We start from the raw sequence: 20,802 nt of genomic DNA on the forward strand, positions 1-20,802 counted from the left end.
TCTTGAAGACCCCATCACATTAAACGAATCCTGAGAGGGCTTATCAGAAGAGCTAGTTGGTCACTTTACAACATCTTACCTTGGTTCTCTCTGAAATACAACATTTTAGTCAAACACAGTACAGTTTAGTGAAAAGAATGGGATGCTAGGTGGAAGGCATCTAATAGCTGGGAACCTGATTGTGCATTTTAAGTTTTATTTTATTTTTTTTTCAAGATTTTATTTATTTATTCATGAGAGTACACAGAGAGAAAAAGAGAGGCAGAGACACAGGCAGAGGGAGAAGCAGGCTCCATGCAGGGAGCCTGATGTGGGACTCGATCCCGGGACTCCAGGATCACGCCCTGGGCGGAAGGCAGGCGGTAAACCACTGAGCCACCCAGGGATCCCTTAAGTTTTATTTTAATTCCAGTTAGCATACAGTGTTATATTAATTTCAGGTGTACAATATAGTGATTCAACACTTCTATACAATACCCTGTGATGACTGTACAGTTTAAATAGGAAGTCTCTGAGTTTAAAAAAGTACTAGTCAGTTCTCAATTATCCATACAAAAAGAGGTAAAAAGTGCTGTTATGCAATTCAAAACAAAGAGTAAAAAATAAATCCTTACCATTTTACTACTAATAAAATGTATTTACATAGCATGGCCATACATTAAAGTCATCATGGGAGTGATTTCAAAATAAAAGGAGGCCAGCATAAAATAAATTCCTATGGATAATAACAGGAAGATCATTTAAAACTATTATTATATAATAATCCCTCTCAACCTCCCAGCATCCTCTTGAGGCTCAATCTTGGCCACAAAATTCTTTTGAACAAAAATCTCTAAATGTCACTCAGAAATAAAAGGTGAGAACAACTGAATTTCCAAAGGTGAATCATTCTAGACCTGAGGAGCCAGGAGACAATCATCCAGCTGAAGATTTTTGCTCTCAAAGATGTGGGGGTACATTATTATGCCTAAGGAGCTAGGAGTGGGTATCAGCCTAACTGCAGACCAATTTATGTCATAAAATCAAGGTATTCTTTTTTTTTTTTAAACATTTATTTATTCATGAGAGACACAGAGAGAGAGAGAGGCAGAGACACAGGCAGAGGGAGAAGCAGGCTCCATGCAGGGAGCCCAACATGGGACTCGATCCCCGGACTCCAGGATCCCACCCTGGGCTGAATGCAGCGCCGAGCCATCCGAGCTGCCCAAATCAAGGTATTCTTGAATGGTTACATAGCAATCTCAGCACCAGAAAGTACTTCAGCAACCACCTTGTCTGAACTCTTTGGTTTTATAGAAGAAATGGAGATCTACAAAGTTGCAACATATCTGTGAAACTACATAATATTTAAATACTGGGAAGTTCACGTATTTATTTATGATATAATTGACATGTAAGAGTGTATTAGCTTTAGGTGCACAACATAATGATTTAATATATGTGTAATACTACAAAATGATCAATGTTAATGTCCATCATCACATAGTTAGAAAATTTTTTCTTGTGATGAGAACTTTTAAGATCTATGGAAAGTTCATTATTTAAATAATACACTTATGTAAGTAAATTTCTTCTAAACCTCTTGTAAAAAAAAGAGAGAGTTTAATGCATTCAGTTTAAATTGGGCCACATCTATGTATCTGCTCTATCTTCTAGTTCCATGCTGAACAACTTCAGATGTGCTCAGAATAAAATCAGTCCTCTGGAATATAACTTAACTCCCACACAAGCCTCTCCACTACACCACCACATGAACCCTGCTCTCTAGTTGTTGGTTAGACTATAGCCTATGTGTCAGCTCATACACACTCATGTGGCTTCCTTAAATCTGGTCACACCATTCTGAAAGCCAGGAATATTCTCCTACCTCTTATTTGAATATTATCCTTCTGGATCCAGGTCAAGTTCCATATTGCCTTGAAGTCTTTCCTGATCACCCTAATTCCCTCTGAATTCCTATCATACTTACTGACACTTTCTTGGCAGTTAACAAAGATTACTTAGAACCCTTACCTGATAATTAACATAGTATGCAGAGTACTATAATTCTTCTGTGTATGTCTTTCCCTACTCCCAAATTCTCTTTAGGTAGGTCTGGTAAGACCTAAAACTGGGTATTTAAGAAACAAAACTTATCAGATGGAAAGAGGAAAATGGCTACCAAATTAATAGATTCTTTCCTTTATTAAAATGTTCTTTAATGCTGTTTAAATATCCAACTATAAAAGTATCAGAAGAATAATTAAGACAAAATGGAACACTGCATACCCCTTAACACACAATTCCACTTCCAGAATCCATCCTAACAAATTGATCTGATCATGTATAAATATTTATGTATAAGGATGCTCATCAGAGCATAATTTATAAGCAAAAATTAGAGAAAAAGGAAGTTCATTTGTAGGGAATTGACCAAATATGAGGCATTCATACAAAAAAAAAAACTCTGGGCAGCCCTGGTGGTGCAGCGGTTTGGCGCCTCCTGCAGCCTGGGGTGTGATCCTGGAGACCCGGGATCGAGTCCCACAGCGGGCTTCCTGCATGGAGTCTGCTTCTGTCTCTGCCTGTGTCTCTGCCTTTCTCTCTCTCTGAGTAAATAAATAAATCTTTAAAAAAAAAAAAAAAACTCTATGTAGAATTCTATGTAGTTATTTTAAAAGATTATTTTTAGTGACATGCAATGTTTTTAAGTTTGGGGTTTTTTTTCTATTCCCTATTATTTTAAAATCAGAAAAAGTATCAGAAAAATATTTCTTATTATTTAAAATCAGCAAATCTTTTCATTCTGAATAAAAATACAGTATAGATTTTGCAATTACATACATCTCTTTCCAAAGGCTTGTGTGTATGGTGCATTACTCACATTTACTACTGTCACTACCACTTAAGGAGTGATGCACCAGCTCGTGAGAAGCAGTACAGTCCCTAACAATGCATCAAAATCAACATGTAACTCATTTCCCTGCTGTTTTCATGTGTTTCTTCAAGCCAGAAGTTTCTGAAATAATTTACCAGCAGTTTTCACTGAAGGAAGTTTTTCACCTACACAGAGGACATTTCCGTAAGTGGTGACAGGAGGGCAATCAGTCAGGTTATCATCAAGTCAAGTTATATTTCAAAGGACAGGGCAGCTCGGGTGGCGCAGCGGTTTGGCGCCGCCTGCAGCCTGGGGTGTGATCCTGGAGACCCGGGATCGAGTCTCATGTTGAAAGGACAACCATCTCTCCATCACTACTCCACCATCAGATCACCAACGTGAAGGGAACTACCACTGACTGAGCCTTTCTGGTCAACAGATTGGAGTCCTGCAGTACATAAGACCAGCATGGTGCTCGGTGTCTTGGTGTCAACAGAATCCCAACGGTCTATGGCTCCCACCACCATTCTACTTCAGATGCTCACCCACACTCTCTACCCAAGCCAGGATCTCTTGGAATATTCTCTACTCCCCAGATACCAACTTCCGAAATTTTTTTCCTGAACACCTATTCCCTTTACCAAGTGGAAAAGAAGAATCAAGATGAAGAGGTACAAAAGCCCTGAAGGAGGACTTAGCTGGATATATTGGAAAAATAAAAAGAAAGCCAGGGCGACTTGATCACAACAAACAAAGGAAAACAGCGTACATGAGATAGGCAGGAACCACACCACAGAGGACCTAAGAAGTTATGATAGAGACTTTGGATGTTTATTTTCATAAAGTTTGCCGCTCCCACGGTGAATCAATTTTATATAAATGAGACCTAGATCTATCTTTCAAGCCTCATCTGCTCTTCGAAAACCCAGGGCAATAGATTCAACTGTGTGCCTGCTAGGCAGCCTCTCCTAAATGTCAATACATGCAAAGCCAAACTATCTTTTTTTCCAAAGCAGCTCCTCCTGACTATTTTATATCTGCTAACAGACCGATCATTCATCCAGGCTTGGTATCTCAAAGCTGTCTTGCATTCCTGGCCTACTATCCACCTCCACCCCTTCAAGGCTCCCCAGGGTCTCAAATCTCCAACTCACTTTCTTTTCTCCCAGTTCACACTAGCACCATTCCCTGTGCAAGTTGCTGGAACAGGCTAACCAGTTTCCACACCTCTAGTTCTTTCCATCAAATCTATCCTATGTGATGTCATTTAGATACTTCTAAGACCATCGTAAGCACATGATATACAAATTTATTACCTCAAGTTCTGACTTCACTTCAAGCCCCACTCATATATCTGCCTACCTAACATATTTATACTTAGCCATGTTCACATCTCAAATTTAACATGTCTAAAATTGAACTCCTGATTTCTAATCTTCCCTCCAAAACCCACACTTGCCCCTCCCATTCTTATCTCCCACTCCCATCTCAGTAAGCGGCACCTCTACACATCCAACTGCTTGAGCCAGAAAGCTGGGAGTCAGTCTTGACACTCTTCTTCCTCAACCCCCACAACCAATCTATAATTAAATGGATTCTTTCTTTAACATACTTTTCAAATCCATCTACTCTTCTCCATTGCCTCTGCCACTGAGTCCCACCTGCAAAGGTTCTTATTTAAGTGGTATGAGGTGCAGCCCAGGCACCCAGATATTTAAGAGCTCTTCAGGTAACTCTAAGAGGCAGTTATGGGACAGAACCACTGTTCTGCAGGTTCTGGACTCCCACTAACCTCTCTGCCCTCACTTCTACTTTTTCTCTTGCTCACTTAACTCCAGCCACACTGGCCTCCGTGCTTGCTCCTTGAACACACCAGGTGCATCATTCCTCATGGCTTTTGCCTTTGCTATTCCCTCTGCCTAGAGCTCTGGCAGCTTCTACAGATAATTTACTCAAATATCACCTCTGTAGTGCTTTAGTGAGACATTTCATGGCCATTCCACTTAATACTGCAACCTCCACATCCACCCCAACATACCCTAACTCTTTCTTAGGCTTTATTTTCCTCCTTGGGACATACTGCCTTTTAACATACCACATAATTTATTTACCTTATTTACTGCCTGAATATGCACTTCATGAGAGCTGGGACTTTTGTCTGTTCTGTTCCTTATATATCCCCAGTACTTGAAAGAGTATCCAGCACAAGGGAGCTACTCAGTTAATGTTTAGCTCCCTCAGCAGGGCCTTCCCAGATTCCCTCAACTAGACCGAAGTATCCCATTATTCCCCAACAGTAATTTATTCCTTTCCTTCATTAATAATTTGTAATTACATTTGTGTTTATTTGCTGAAGTTTCTTTCCTAGATGGGAAATTCCATGAGAATAGGATTTTCTATTTGGTTCACCATTGTATATGCTGTTGTTCATGACTAACTGGCACAGAGTAACTATTTTATTTTATTTTTCAGAGTAACTATTTTAAAAAACAGTCAATGAATGAATGAATAAATGAATGAAATTGAATACATTTTCTGAAAGCACACTCTGAGCGTGTTATTTTTCAATCAAAATCTATCAAAGTCTCTCCATCACTTACCACATTAAAGCCTAAATGCCTGGCCTTGATAGAAGACCTTCCACGTTCTGGACCAATTTCTCTCCTATTTTACCTCCTATTATCTCAGGCTTCTTTTGCTTCAGTTCCACCGCACTGTTCATTATTTCCAGTACACACCATATACTAACACACACTGCATTTCCCCACCTCCACATTTTTGCTTATGATGTTCCTTCTGCCTGAATTCCCTTCCCATCCCTGCCAATCAAAATTCCAGCCTTTAAAATACCTACCCTTCAAAACCCAACTCAAAGGTAACCTTCACGAAGACAGTCCAGACTCCCACCCCAGCTTTCCCAACTGAATGATCCCTTCCTCTTATAAATACCCCAATATGTAATACTGGTTTACTTCCCCACTCATTTCACAACATATCCCTTCCCTACCTTTTACAAAACCTTTCATTTATAGTCACTCAATAGATACTTGTTGAAATAAAGTCGTTAACACCACCACTCCTGTTTCCATCATAAAATATGTTTAAATGGGGATGGGAGGTGGGGGAAGGGATATTCTCTTTAGCAAGACCTTTAATAATCAAAAAGACATAAGGCTGGAATGGCAGATTCTCACCCTTAATCCCCCCTTCTATGCCTTTTCTGCTAAGGCAAGATCTTCCCAAATTTTTGGATTTCATATTTTTTAATGTAGTCAACTTCTGGAAAAAAAAAAAAACATTAAGCTGCATGTGCTACTACAAGGATATAAATCCCATAAGCTATATTAAAATGGGATGATCACATACCTGAAAGAATATCTGGTTGAAAATCTGGATACCTTAAACTCTGCTGTTTGAAAATGATCACAACTAGGAAAACATTTCTGTTCAACAAGAAATCTGAAACTTTTAAAGTATTCTATTCATTTCTGTATCATGTTAAATGATGGTAAATAATAGCAGCAACAATGCAGTAAAATTCTACCACGAACACTTATTGTATCTCAAGTAATAGGCCTTTGTTTCCCTACTCACACCCTCTCATAAGGCTGTGGTTCCTAAAATGTAGTCCACTGATCCCTGGAGGTCCCTTTCAAGGAGTTCATAAAGTTGAAACTATTTTCATACTACTAAGAAATCATTTGCCTTTTTCCACTGCGTTGACATTTGCACTAGTGATACAAAACCAACAATGGTAAAACTACTGGTGCTTTAGCATAAATCAAGGTAATGACATCAAACTGTACCAGAGTCCGGTGTCTTTCACCATCTTGTACTGGTGATTCTCCTTTTAAGTCAATATCACTTAAGAATGGTTTTGAGGGATCCCTGGGTGGCGCAGCGGTTTGGCGCCTGCCTTTGGCCCAGGGCGTGATCCTGGAGACCCGGGATCGAATCCCATGTCGGGCTCCTGGTGCATGGAGCCTGCATCTCCCTCTGCCTGTGTCTCTGCCTCTCTCTCTCTCTCTCTGTGTGACTATCATAAATAAATAAAAAAAAAAAAAAAAAAAAAGAATGGTTTTGATAAAGCAATAAATTTTCTTGATAAAATTTGAACTTTTAATCAAAAATTAGAATTTTGGAAATCTTGTAGCTCCTGACAGATTCCCAATACTTACAGACTTTTCTGATGAGATCGGTTATGATATTAACTAATGTGGGCTTTTTATTTGTTTTTTTAAAGCAGGCTGCATGCCCTGCATGGAGCCCAATGCAGGGCTTGCACTCACCACCCTGAGATTAAGACTTGAGCTGAGATCAAGAGTCAGTTGCTTAACTGACTAAGCCATCCAAGAGTCCCTAACATTTTTTTTTATATTGCATTATGAAATGTGTCATGTGGAAAATTTGCCTAACTCAATGAACCAATGTTTCCCAGACAACCAATGCGTGTTATCAAATCATGAACAGGTGAAAAACCCATTCAAACTGCAAGACAGACCAATGGATTTTAACTTAACAGTAACATCAATGATTTTATTTTTTTTATTTTTTATTTTTTAAAAGATTTATTTATTTATTTATTTAATTTATTTATTCAGAGAGAGAGAGAGAGAGAGAGAGAGAGAGAGAGAGGCAGAGACACAGGCAGAGAGAGAAGCAGGCTCCCTTGCAGGAAGCCCGACATGGGACTCGATCCTGGGTCTCCAGGATCACACCCCGGGCTGCAGGCGGCACTAAACCGCTGTGCCATCGGGGCTGCCTAACATCAAAGATTTTAGATTCCATACTGAAACTTAACTTTTAAGAAACTACAACTGTCAAGTTTTGGTGTAGTATCAGAGAAGAATATGCACAACTGTTTGCAAATACTTCTTCCTTTTCCAACTACATATCCCTTGTGGTTGTATTTTCCTCAAATACTTCAATCAAAACCATCAGTCATATCAGATTGAATCCACAAATAGATATGAAAATCTATCTTCTATAAGTAAGATATTTAAGAGATTTGCAAAAGTGTAAAAAAAAAAGCCACATTCTTCTAATTTTTTGAAAAGTTATTTTTCATGAAGATATTTATGTTAACATGAGATAGGTCTTTACAAGGTCATTAATTCTTTGAGAAAGGGGTTCCCTGGGTGGCTCAGCGGTTTAGTGCCTGCCTTTGGCCCAGGGCACGATCCTGGAGTCCCGGGATCGAGTCCCGCATCGGGCTCCCTGCATGGAGCCTGCTTCTCCCTCTGCCTGTGTCTCTGCCTCTCTTTCTCTATGTCTATCATGAATAAATAAACAAATAAAATCTTAGAAGAAGAAAAAAAAAAAGGAATCTGAATTAAGCCTCGTGCATACTGAAAGTTTATTTACAGCAGAACACCAGAGCCCATTAAGTCTTATGGCTGAAGTCCTTGGAACTGTTTTGGTTCCAGGAATTTCTAAGGTCTTGTTCAGCTTTTCCTTGGATTCTACTACAACTGTTTCCTTTTGATAAATCTTTTATATGTTATATTAAATACGTTTCTTTTCCTTACAATCAAGAAAGCCTTGATGCCACAGAACTTCAATACTGTTAACAAGAGTGCTTTACTGGTATCCTTATCAAGGTTCTCCTCCATTTGAAGATCATATCCCCATATAAAAATGAAAATCACTCCAACAAAACTAAAATTTGAATGGAAATTACAGGCTTATTCAGAACAAGAGACAAACTTAATGGTCAGCTGCTAGGTTAAGTAAGCTTGGTTTGTTTGTTTTTCTTTTTGAGAAGGCCATTATATATTATGTCAATATATTTTAGACAGCAAATGGCTTAATTAAAATATACCAACCTGACAGGGTTTTTCAGGGATGCTGATGAACAGAAAAAGAATAAGATAGGGAGACCTGTCATACTAGATATGAACAATTATAAAGCTAATTAAGGCAGTGTAGTACCAGTATGAGACAGGCAAACAGACCAACATTACAGAAGAGGCAATGCAGAAACATTTAAGTGGCATTATAAAGTAGTAAGAGGCAGACATGACTATTCAGTACATAATCGTGGGGTACTGGGTTATCTTTACAGAAAAAAAAATTAAATTCCTACTTCAGGGTTATCCTTATGGAAAAACGTTAGATTCCTACTTCACACCAAACATCAAAATAAATTCTATGTGGATTAGAGACCTAAATGTGAAAAGCAAAACTTTAAAACCTTTAGAAGAGGGATGCCTGGGTGGCTCAGTGGTTGGGTGTCTGCATTCGGCTCAGGGTGTAATACTGGGTGCAAAGATCAAATCCCGTATTGGGCTCCCTGCAGGTAAACTGTTTCTCCCTTTGCCTATGTCTCTGCTTCTGTGTCTCTCATGAATAAATACAATCTTAAAAACAAAACAAAACAAAAAAACAGTTACAGGCTATAATTGTCAGTATAGGGGAGGATTCCTTCATTAAGACACAAAAACCACAAATGAAAATGGAAAAACATAATAAATCTCACTCTATTAAAATTTAAAACTTAATTTCAATAAAAGATAAAATAAAGTTAAAAATATTTAAACACACCCTTAGGATGGCTACTATCAAAAAACCCTCAGAAAATAATAAGAGTTGGGAGCATGCAGAGCAACTGGAACCCTTGCATACTGTTGGTAGAAATGTAAAATGGTGTAGCCTCTATATTAAACAGTATGGCAGTTCCTTAAAGAAATTAAAAATAGAAATACCATACGATTCAGCAATTCCACTTCTGGGTATATACCCAGAAGAACTGAAAACAGGATCTCAAAGAGAGAGCTGAACACCCATGTTTGCAGCATGACACACAGAAGTCAAAAGGTGTAAGTAACAACACAAGTGAACACCGATGGATAAATGAATAAACAAAATGTGGTATATGCACACCATGGAATATTATTCAACCTTAAAAAGGAAGGAAATTCTAACATGTGGTACAACAGAGATGAACCTCAAGCACATTATGCTAAGGAAATAAGCCAGATACAAAAGGACGAATACCATATATGACTCCACTCATATGAAGTATCTAAAGTAGTCAAAATGACAGAAACAGAAAGAAGCACCTATTTCTAAATACCTAAATCTCAAATTAAGGAGATGAATGATGACATACACATTTTTTTCTTACAAATAGGTATGCTAGAGAGGAGGAATTAGAGGCTTTAAGAGAACTACTGTAAGCCCTTTGTAATGTAGCTAGTGCCACAGGAGGAAGATTTGTGCCAAGAGCTTCTTAGAAAGACACAGTCAAGAATAAAGGTCTTCACAGTCAAGTAAGGGTTAGTGTCTGAATGTTTAATTTCCATTCTGAGGCCTGCATCCAGCTCTCCCCAAGCAGCATGACCAGCTTTGCCACACAGAGTGGCCAGGCAACTCCTGCCAATTCTATTAAAACGTGACTGTAGTTGTAAGAATGAAGGCCCAAGTCATTTCTCAAAGAAATTATAGTTCAGAATCTTTTTCCTATAATGAGTTTGTCAAAAACAAAAGTAAAAGAAGCTATTGGAACTTAGCGGCAAATGTGTTAGCCTTGCTTTTCATAGTGATTCACCACGCCTAAAAACAAACACAAGAAACAGGTGCACTTTCCTGAATACACAACCAGAATTTAGTATGGGGCCAGTATTGTTATGAAACCAGGTTAAGAATTACTTTACTAAGTCTGGAAGTAAATACGACAAGAGAGTTTTAAAAAAAAGAATTTCAGATAAATATTACGATACTGTTATTAGCAGGCCTTGAGTAGCTCGAAATCAGTAAGATTACTCAAAATACCACTACATGGTAAGAGTCTAATAAAACATTTTCTGCTAAGACAGGAATTAGTCTAGCCCCTAAAACCCCCTTTAGAATGCAGTTCCACTATTTCTTTTGTTTGTATTAACCTTCATTAATGTGATGGATTTTAAGAAAACACTTTGGATGTGACAACATTTCTCCTGAGTCTCAGGTCATGACAAAAATCCACAGGATTCAGCACTGTTCCAGATCCTGAGTTAAGACAGCTAGATACAGAGTTCATGGCCTATCTGAAAATTTTCCCTAATTAAGAACAATTTGTCTCATTCCTTTTTTTTACGATGAAAATCTAGTGATAATTAAAAAATTATGCTATCACAGCGTAATATTACGTAACATTCCAACCGTGTGGAGAAATGAGGAAAAGGGAGGAAAAACAAACATATACTTGTGCACGTACATGCTAAGATGCTTTTTCAGAACACTCAAACCCCACATCTCCAAGAAAGCTCATAAACACAATTTCTGTCTCTAAATTCCATTTTGTGTACCTTTCATCTCAGAAAGCAAGCAAGGTTACTCAAGAGAGAAGAAATTCCCAGACTCTTCTACAGCTAACTTTATTCTAGGGAGGTGGAGGGAGGCAGTGCTGTCTTCAAAGGTACTAGTACTACCCATCTTTCACAAAGAGTACTCAAGACAAGGAATCTGGGGATCCCTGGGTGGCGCAGCGGTTTAGCGCCTGCCTTTGGCCCAGGGCGCGATCCTGGAGACCCGGGATTGAATCCCACGTCGGGCTCCTGGTGCATGGAGCCTGCTTCTCCCTCTGCCTGTGTCTCTGCCTCTCTCTCTCTCTCTCTCTCTCTGTGACTATCATAAATAAATTATAAAATTAAAAAAAAAAAAAGGAATCTGTGAGGTGCAGAATCCAGCAATGCCAGTGGCACAGAAGAAATGAGTCCAACACTAGGTGCATTATGGTAGAATAAAGGCACCTTCAGGTTTGAGATGTTGGCTCCATAAGCTCCATGATGAACAACTTAATAAAAGGGAAGATGTGGTATACGTACATATCCCACATATGGGTGTGTATACACACATGTATATGCATATATCTCTCACACACACACAGACACACACACAGAGATGAGGGTTCCACACCTAGGACAGGAAAGACACAAAAGTGAGGCAGGAACTTCTTGTACCAGAGGGCAAGGAAGCACTCATTACACCAAGCTTAAAGGCTTCCACAAGCCAAATATGAAACATTTTGAGCTTCAAAAAAATGTCTACAATTGTTGGTAACATGTAGAAAAAATTAAAGTCCATGCATTTACAATGGTACTAAAGCAAAAAAAGTGAGAAAAAGAAACAATTAATTTACCACCATTAGTGAGGTGATTATTATATCATCTCCTTACTCAGGAAATTGTTGAAAGGAAAATTAAGAATTTTCCTAACTTTTTGATAGAAATTATTATTCTGAACTGATGAGGGAAATCTTCATAGAAGACTGAAGGCTAATCAATGTAAAAGGAATAGAATTAGAAAATTAGCATTTGGCAACAACCAAAGAAATAACTGGTTCAGACAAGGATCACTATCATTAGGTGAAAGACTGCTAGAAAAAAAAAAAAAAAAGAAAGACTGCTAGAGAAGTGCAACAGTATAGTTCCAAAGTGTTACCATTCTACAGATTACTTACTAACTACAGAAGGAAAAAAATGTCTCCACTGGAAATCTGGTATTTATCATTTTGAACAAATGATCAATCAAATTCAACATCATTAATAATGGCATAATATGAGATTATATTTCTCTTATTGTGACCCAATATGAAGTACAGAGCAACACCTATGAAGAATTCTTACCAAAAGTATTTAATCTGAATCTAATCAGGCCTTAGACTTAAATGCTAATTTGTGGGAAATACAGAGATAAAGGAACAAATTAAATGAAACTGTGAGGAAACAATCAGAAAATTCCAGAAGCAATATATTCTATAAGAAAATGGCCTAATCTCTTCATAAAGGCAATTTCTTGGGGTGCCTGGGTGGCTCAGTGTTTGAGTGTCTGCCTTTGGCTCAGGTCATGATCCCGGCCGGGGTCCTGGGATCCAGTTCTGCATCAGGCAGAACTCCCTCAGGGAGCCTGCATCTTCCTCTGCCTCTCTGTGTCTCTCATGAATAAATAAAATCTTTAAAATAAATAAAGGCAATTTCTTGTGGCTTCTAAATAAAATATTTAAAAAGACTAAAGATATATGTTTGGAGAAAAATCTGAACATTAACTGGATATTAGATGGTTTTAGGAAATTACTGTTAATTGCCTTAACTGTGACAATATACCATAAGAACAATGAAGCAAAACAATCTCTTTAAGAAGGTACATCTGAGGTTTTTAAAGTATGAAAGTGTTAAGATGTCATGATGTCTGCAACATAAAAATTTACATATTATACATATAAACATATTCACATATGTACATAAGGCAAATATAACAAAATGTGAATTATGAAATCTAGGGGATAATTTGTATAAAGGTGATTATTGTACTATTCTTTGAATTTTTCTGTATGGTTAAAATTACAAACAGTTGTAAAAGGGAGGGTGAGGATGGGCTCAAAATGCACTTCCTCCAGGAAGGCCTCCCAAAGGAACTCTCCTCTAAACCTTATCACTCTCTTACAAAGTCCTCTCAACATGGAACACAGTGTATTATGGTTCCCATTTGAACCGCTCTCTTACTATTTCACATATTCAGGAGATTTGGTTTTCTAACAAGACTGTGAGCTCCTTCAGGCACAGGCATTTTAAAATTATTTTCAAATTCCTCACAGCTTTACAATCAGAAGATTTTTAAAAAGTACTAGTACCAAGATTTTGTGAAAGTACTCATTAAAGCACCTTTAACTAGGTTAGCTTTTCAATTCCTCAACAGAATGGCAGTTCGCTTGTACAAACAATTTTGAGTCAAAGCTATCAAAAGGAGATCATAAAACATCACTTATGGGCTTAGAGAAACTAGCATCTAAGAGTTAAAGGAAGCATGAGTTTTACATGTCTTCTGAGCAGTGTCATGAATTTGCTGTTATCCAGGCATATGACTTTATTCTCATGACATTACTCTTCAGTCAAACAGTATCTTCCATCACCACTCCCATCTGCAAAACTGTGACGGCATTTATCCACAACTCCTGGGGGTAATGAAACTTAACAAGCCACATAAAGAACTTAAAATCTTAGATGAAAGGCTGCATAAAGATAAAAAACATGTTGATAATACAGTGTTGGTGAGGAAGGAGGCAGCGTCCTACACTGCTGGCAGGAATATAAATTCGTACAACTTCTACAGCAAGCAGTTCGGCAATATCTAACAAGATTAAAAATGCATATATCCTCTGGTCCACCACTTCTGCTAGGAATTTACCCAAAAGATACCCATGTACCTAAAAAACACATACAAGGAATTAACTGTAGCACTGGAAACAACCTAAGTCCCCAATAATCAGAGCTGGCTGAATGATGGTAGATCTGTACAAGGGAGTATCTGTCATCTTTCAAAAAGCAAAAGGTATTCTATTACTGTATGGAATGATGGCCAAGATATACTAAGTGAAAAAAGCAAAGTGCAGAATAATGGCTATAGTATCTTCCCATTTGTGTAAAACAATAAACAAAGACAAAAACTTAAAAGGGTATATAAGTAGTATATACTTGTAGAAGCGCTATCTCTGGAAGGGTAAACAAGATACGAGTAACAACAGTTTCCTTTGCAGAGGTTTTAACTAGAGGGATGAAAAGAGGACAAAGAAGGAAAATTTTTATCTCTGTGTACCTTCTGAATTTTGTTTTATGTGTATGTGTTACCCATCTTGTTTTTTTAAAGATTTATTTTAGAGAAAGAGTGAGCGAGTGCATGGTGGGGGAGGGAGGGAGAGGGAGAGAGTCTTAAGCAGACTGTGAGTTAAGTGTGGGGCCCTACTCGGGGCTCGATCTCAGGGTCCTGAGACCACCATCTGAGCCAAAACCAAAATGGGATGCTTAACTGCGTACGCCACCCAGGCGCCCCATGAGTTACTGATTTTAAAGAGCCTCTGAAAACATGGCTCTACACCAATACAAATCAATGATACTCATCTCAATCCTAAAAGCAATCATGCCTTCACAGCATAAAATTTTTTTAATATGCCATTAGACCAGGTGAAATGTTTCCAGATAAAAACAAAGCATCACACACACACAAAAAAAAAAACCCAAAGCATCAGAGATGACAGAAACCTTCTGAGAAATGGATATTTATTACCTCGATAGTTTTATTTCAAGATTTTTACCAGAACCGGATGCAAGTCTGGACACAGGCATCAGTGAACATCTTTCAGTTCACTAACCACTATGAAGGGCTCAAACAGAAGTCACCAAAGTGCCATTGTACACCAACCATTCCCACCCTAAGTGTGGAGCTATCACAGTAACTTATACTTCTCACTCTTCACACAAGGAAAACAAGATGAGTCTCCAGCTCTTTCCAGGAAACAAGATGATATATGCCCCCTAAATTCCTGTCCTGCTTCCATGTCATCTCTTGGTTCCCACTGAAACCATGGCAACAGGAAACAGCACAAAAGACAGCTGAACCATGCAAAGGCCAGGGTTAAAAAGGGAAGTGAAAATATGTATGTGTGTGTGTGTGTATATATATATGTGTTTTAATACACACACACACACACACACATACATTAAGGCTCCAAAACGTAAGGTTCTACAGTTAAGAATGGCAGGGATCCCTGGGTGGCGCAGCAGTTTGGTGCCTGCCTGCCTTTGGCCCAGGGCGCGATCCTGGAGACCCGGGATCAAATCCCACGTCGGGCTCCCGGTGCATGGAGCCTGCCTCTCCCTCTGCCTGTGTCTCTGCCTCTCTCTCTCTCTCTCTCTGTCTCTCTCTCTCTGTGACTATCATAAATAAATTAAAAAAAAAAAAAAAAGAATGGCAGCCAAGAAACCTTTGCTAGAATACCAAAGAAAGGACACAAAGGAAGAAAATAGAAAATAAGGCTTACTAATACTGTCCATTCCCAGTTATCCAGATAGGAAACAGGTTTGGCAAAGATAATTGAAAAACGCACAAAAGGCTGCTCCCCACCCCAACAATTCAACTATATTCATTTCAATGCTATTCAGCAAATCTTCTGCTTGTAAGAGTTTATCATTTCCTCACCCTGTTCTGATGGCAGAGGGAAGAAGCATTGAAGTATCTGAGAGCGGCAATAAAGCAGCAAATTAAGGACTATGAATAATCTGCCAACTGAAAACCTAGGTCCTAGATCACTGAAATATCACTGTACTTTAGAATTCCTTATTTTATATTGCTCTTCGTTATCTGCAAATGTGCAAGAAACATCACTCCCACTGCTTCAAGTTAAAACCTCCACAGGGTAAGTTATTTTCCACTAGTAGTTTCAGATTGCTTTTGTTTTCATGTGATGTTCACAGAACATCAATAATGTACAGCTAAAACTGAAAGTGCTAAGGAAGATCCTTTTTTTTTTTTTTTAAAGGAAGATCTTTTACAAAAGAAAAAAAAAGAGGCAAATAGGTCACACGAGGTCTGGAGAGAACCCTGATGTCTTGATTTACAGTTACTGCTCAAAGCCTTACACTGTGTTCTTTATCGCTACCTTATGTACTTCTAAGACAATTAAGAATTTTACTAAAAGGTAGTCCCCCTTATTTTTGTGACCCTCAGTAACTCCTTAGAAAGGCCACCAAAATCCCCTGCCAGAATTACTGAATGGGTTGGGGCACCTACTACTAAGTTTAGGAGATGTTTATATTAAAAGTACAGCATGACTAAGAGAGGAAAGAAAAGTAATGCTGGAACTAGAAGTTGCAGTGACAGTTTCAAAAGAAGGGTCAGCGTGGGGCACGTTGGCTCTGGAAGGCGTTAGTAGCCTGGGAGTCTCTAGGGCAACACCAGATGCAAACAGTGCTTTGTCGGTAAGTCTGTCAAATAATTTAAACTCTCCGTTTTGGATACGAGCAACAGGCGCACTATCTGGCAGCCCACTGTCTGGGAAGAAGGCGGGCGCGTGGTCAAGGGGCTCTTTATCCCGCAGGTCCCTGCAACACAGCGATGCGCATGCGCCCCGGGGGCAGCGAACAAGCACCCCTAGCTCGTTCACACTCGCGCATGCGCAGTCACCCATCTCGCCGCAGGCGACAGCTCACTATTTGGCAAGGGGGATGGGGCTGGGAAAACGATGGGGGGGCTGAAGGCAGGGGGCGCATTTGTGTCTCCTGAATGATTGGGAGAAGGAACGGTTGATTAGGCTCTGGCATTCCCAGGCCACGTAACCCAGGGTGTGGGATATGGGACAGGGAAGAGTATGTGTGTGGCGGGGGGGGGGGTTCCGGGGGGGGGAGTTGGGGTCAGTCACCTCTTAAGGGAGGCGCCCCCCCACTCCGACAGGACAGCCCTCTCCCTTGACTCTCCTCCCCCCACTCACCTGAGAACGGCGGCGACAGCTGCTGGTCCCCGTCCCCCTGCGCTCGCTTCATACTGTCCGCAACATCCGGGACCTGCGGGACCGCCGATACACAAATACACACACACTCGGAGCGCGCACACTCACACACACACACACACCGACACACACCGGCCGGGGCGTCATGGCGTCAGCACGTCGACGCAGCGAGCGCGTACCCGCCGGGCCCCACCCCGCGCGGCCTCCGCCCCTCTTCTCCCCTCCCTGGGTTCTCCTGCCCCTCCCCTCCTCCCACTTCCTCAAGACTCCGCCTACCTCCCTTAGTGCGCGTGCGTCCGGGCGGCTTCCCGGGGCCGGAGGGATTTGAGGCGGAGGAGGGGCCTGACTAGAAAGAGGCGGGAACGCGGAGGGGGTTGCACGCGGGGCGCGGCGGACTCCACGGAGGTGCGAGGCCCGAGTAGAGGCCTGGCAGGCGGGAGGGGGGGCGGCGTAGCAGTAAAGGCATTGAACAATAGCAACCTATATTTGCCAGAAATTCGTGGATTACCAACAACTTTAACTTGCATTCCCTCGCTTTTTCTAAACAGCTCTGTGTCAGTAAAATATTTTTTGGACTTTACAATAATGCTAAAGACTTGAGAGTAACTGAATGTTGGCATTTGGAAACAAAACCTCTCGGTTTTCTTGTGGGGGGGAGGACGGGCATGTGGGTGGCTTAACTGAAAGGGAGCTGATTCAATGACAGTTTGTTGTCTTGGACACCTGGGTCTCCAGTGGGCCTCGCATCCTGGCTCCCAAGGGCCATCAGGGACTCCTCAGTGGAGTAAAAGGGAAAAAAAGTCACCCCCATGTTAGAGTGATGTCAGTGATTCATGATTGCTACCATCTTTTCCTTTAGTTTAAACTTTTAAACGTTGCTCCGACTGAATCAAGCCAAATCACTGGGAGCAGATAGTGTGTCTTCTCCACACTGAGGTAGTGTCATCACACAGACACATGCACTCAAGTGCCAGAGGCATTAGACCCAAAAGAGCAACCAGAAGTACCTGCAGGTCATGAGGTGATAAAGTGTGGGCCCTCCCTTGGGAACAGCTTCCGGAAGCTTTGCTGCCATGGGACTGTCTCCAGGAGACTGTGCTCACTTGTCTCCTGCCACACGCATCCTGGCGCCAGGTGGCGGGTGAGTGTGTTCATTAGGGAAGGCCAGGAGCTCGTGAGCAAAGCCACAGGGTTTTGGAAAGAAACCCCTGATGGTGCCAGGCTGCCCTCTGCTTTCAAGGACAGGAGCGCGCCCTACAATCACACAGCTGAAAATGTCCTAGGAGTCATAGACAAAGCATTCCAAGCTCCTAGAGTTGCTCCAACTGTATTTCAGAGAGCGTGATGGAGAAATGGAGGTCCTGACTTTCACAGTGATGTAAATCCTGGGCCTACCTTGCTTTAAACAAAAAGAGCTTTCGTCACCTGGTAGGCTGATGCTTGCAACTTTCCAATTAGGTTCCACTCATCATCATCATCCTCAACAGTCATTCCTTTAGCGGAAGCCAGCAAGGTTTTTGGTCCTTGTGAAAACTCGGAGCCCCCCACAGATAACCCGGTAACCCGGTTCAAGTAGCTGACTCCTGGTGGCACTGAGCATGTTCAGTTCCTGTACTCTTTACTTGAGAGTTCACAGATCGGCAAGGAAAGAAAGAAAAAGTGTACTCCTTGGAGGGAGGAGCACAGAGTGGGGAAGGGGTTCAGGAAAAGGAAACGAGGCATGGACAACATACTTTAGCTACCTCACACTTGGGGCTAATCAATTGGTATAGTCAGCTTCTGCCTGGAAACTGGGAGGAAGCTCCTCAGGGCTAGTGATTCCGTGCTAGCAGCGTGTCCAGGCTGGCCCTGAATCTCCAGAGATCTAGAAGGACATGAGTCCCATCTGTAGCCTGGTGCAATGAGGCTCCCGTTCTGCTGTGGGGACCATCCCGCCCACCTGAGATGTGATCCACCAGCCTCTGTACAAAGGGCTTTGATTTGGTGTAGATCTGATTAAACGACTGTAGATGTCCTTGGAAACACTGTGTGGAAGAATTTTAAACAGCTTCTCCTTTTTAATATGCACTTCCTCTTCGGTTTTAATTATTTTGTTCCTACATTTTCCCTTTCAATTTACTAAAATCTAGAAATGTAATTAGAGCAGAGGCTGGGCTCAGAGAAAGCTGCCAGGATTTCTACAGCATGATTAAATATACGAGGCATCCCTTTAGTGTGGGACTGAAAAATAGGATTCTCATTATTATCTTTCCCTTATCCAGGAAAGAATCAGCGCCACGTACAGATACGGATTTATTGAAAACGAAGCACTAATTAAAAACTCACCCAGCCTCTTGACGAGGTTTGGGGAGGGAAAGTGCGGTTATTTCATTATTTCCTCCATTTACTGTTTTGTTGTTGTAACCGCAGACAAGCAAGAAGCCCCCCCCCACTCCTCTCTCTTCAAAAGAAAATTCTTTTCTCCTCTTGTGGGACTTAATGAGGGTTTTATCTATGCAACAACAATCAAGCTTACAATGGCACCAATTCAATTCACTGCTCCTTGTGGTGGTCGGAAACGTGCTGAACTCAGTTTTCTTAATTCCAAAACACAGATGACAAAGTATTCCTTGGCTGTCATGAGCCAGGTCTCGGCAAGGGCTCTGTCTCAAAAGACCATAAGACATCTGGTCTTTATCCTGCCAACAAGGATCTTCAGCTCCATTTTACAGTCCAGTAAGCAAAGGCATGATTTCCCTTGAAGCTATAGAGGAGGTGGAGGCAGGCAGGACTGAACAGATGAGTACAGACTCCCATCCAGTTGCAACCACTGTAGCAAGATGCAGTCCTTCTCTCCTCTCTATACAATAATTCAGTTGGCCAATCAGTGAACCCCAGCCCATAGCCTTCCATGGTGGAACACCGCATGGACATCAGAGACATGTCCATATGTCCATGTGTCCATACCACATCTCATGTGTATGCAGGAAGGAATATCCTTAGTGCAGAGGCCTGGTCTTGTGCTCCAGAGGTTCCCAGTCTAAAGGAACAGAGACAGATGACACCCTCTGGGACACAAGTGTACAACCATATGCAAGGAAGCATGCCAACAAGAACACATTGTTGAGGTGGTGCTGAGGCCACAATAGGATTAATGGAAAATTGGCAATGGAGAAATATTGATTGATTAAATTTCACAGTGAGATAGTTATGGCTTAATGAGTTCCAGCCTCCTTGTCTGGAGACTCAAGTTCAAACCCAACACTAACACTTATTATAATATAAACTTGGACAAACCTCTGTGAGCCTCAGTTTTTCCACCCAAACAATGGAGAAAATAATGTCCACTGGATCATGTTGTTGTGAGGATTAACTGAAATAATATTTGAGCATAGCAGAGTCCCTGGCCTAGAGCAGACCCCATTTATTATGGGTGTGCTCCTGAATGTGGGTTTGGGGGTAAGTGTTTACACAGCTGCAGGTCCTCAAGCTCTGCTTTACTCTGTATACCATTCACCACCACCACTACCCCCACCCCCCCCACCCCCCCCACCCCTGTTCTCAAATTCTTTCAAGTTCTTTGGGAAGCAGGGAATCAAGGAAATACCACAGGTGTCTCAGCCAGAACATTACCACTTGCTAGCTGGGGTCCCTGAACAAGACTTGGAGTCTGTTTCCTCACAGATGGGTCAGGGTTTCTGGTTGC

At 41.0% G+C, this 20,802-nt stretch overlaps 1 protein-coding gene across 4 annotated transcripts in view; it reads right to left on the minus strand.

Annotated features, from left to right (window-relative positions):
- LOC112655042 (speckle type BTB/POZ protein) overlaps positions 1–17,334 on the minus strand; it is a 67,295-nt gene extending 49,961 nt beyond the window's left edge. For 3 of the 4 annotated variants that reach the window (XM_025439783.3, XM_035720847.2, XM_035720845.2), the window contains exon 1: positions 17,100–17,286. The gene's annotated coding sequence lies outside the window, so the exon portion shown is untranslated. Of the gene's footprint in view, positions 1–17,099 lie in introns of all 4 variants that reach the window. The other variant, XM_025439785.3, reaches the window with a different exon arrangement.
- Between the last annotated feature and the right edge of the window lie 3,468 nt (positions 17,335–20,802).

This window comes from Canis lupus, chromosome 9 (assembly GCF_003254725.2).
Source record: "Canis lupus dingo isolate Sandy chromosome 9, ASM325472v2, whole genome shotgun sequence".
Taxonomy (NCBI): domain Eukaryota; kingdom Metazoa; phylum Chordata; class Mammalia; order Carnivora; family Canidae; genus Canis; species Canis lupus.